Raw genomic sequence first — 465 nt, forward strand, 5'->3', positions numbered from 1 at the left:
GTATGTTAGTGCCGATGTCCTCCCAGTTTTTAAATTATTTTTACTTTTTAACCCTGGCTTCCCAAGGTTTTCCCTATGACTACATAGCTTAGTGGTTAGCCAATGATTTGGGCAGAGATTGTACACAAGTACTTAAAGCCCATAAGGCTCCACTGTATGCCAATCAACATGTGTGCAGGTTGCGGCATGCATTTAAAGCTCCAGTGGGTTCTCCTATCTCACTTGGATTTCACTTTAGAAAATCTTTAGAGAGTTAGGATTGCTCGTGTTTCCTTTGCACATTCAAAGCTTCTATGCTGCCAGAAATGTGTGAACTTATCTCAGCCTGTCTATGGCTCTATTATTTTCATGATCTTCCAGTTAAATTTATTGTTTATTTACTGCTTGCCCAGAGAAAAGATCATATCAGAGTAGCAGAGCTGCGAGTTTTCCCTATCCATTCCTGAATGAGTTTGCCACGTTGAA

Source organism: Galeopterus variegatus, unplaced genomic scaffold (assembly GCF_000696425.1).
Source record: "Galeopterus variegatus unplaced genomic scaffold, G_variegatus-3.0.2 Scaffold4403, whole genome shotgun sequence".
NCBI classification, from domain to species: domain Eukaryota; kingdom Metazoa; phylum Chordata; class Mammalia; order Dermoptera; family Cynocephalidae; genus Galeopterus; species Galeopterus variegatus.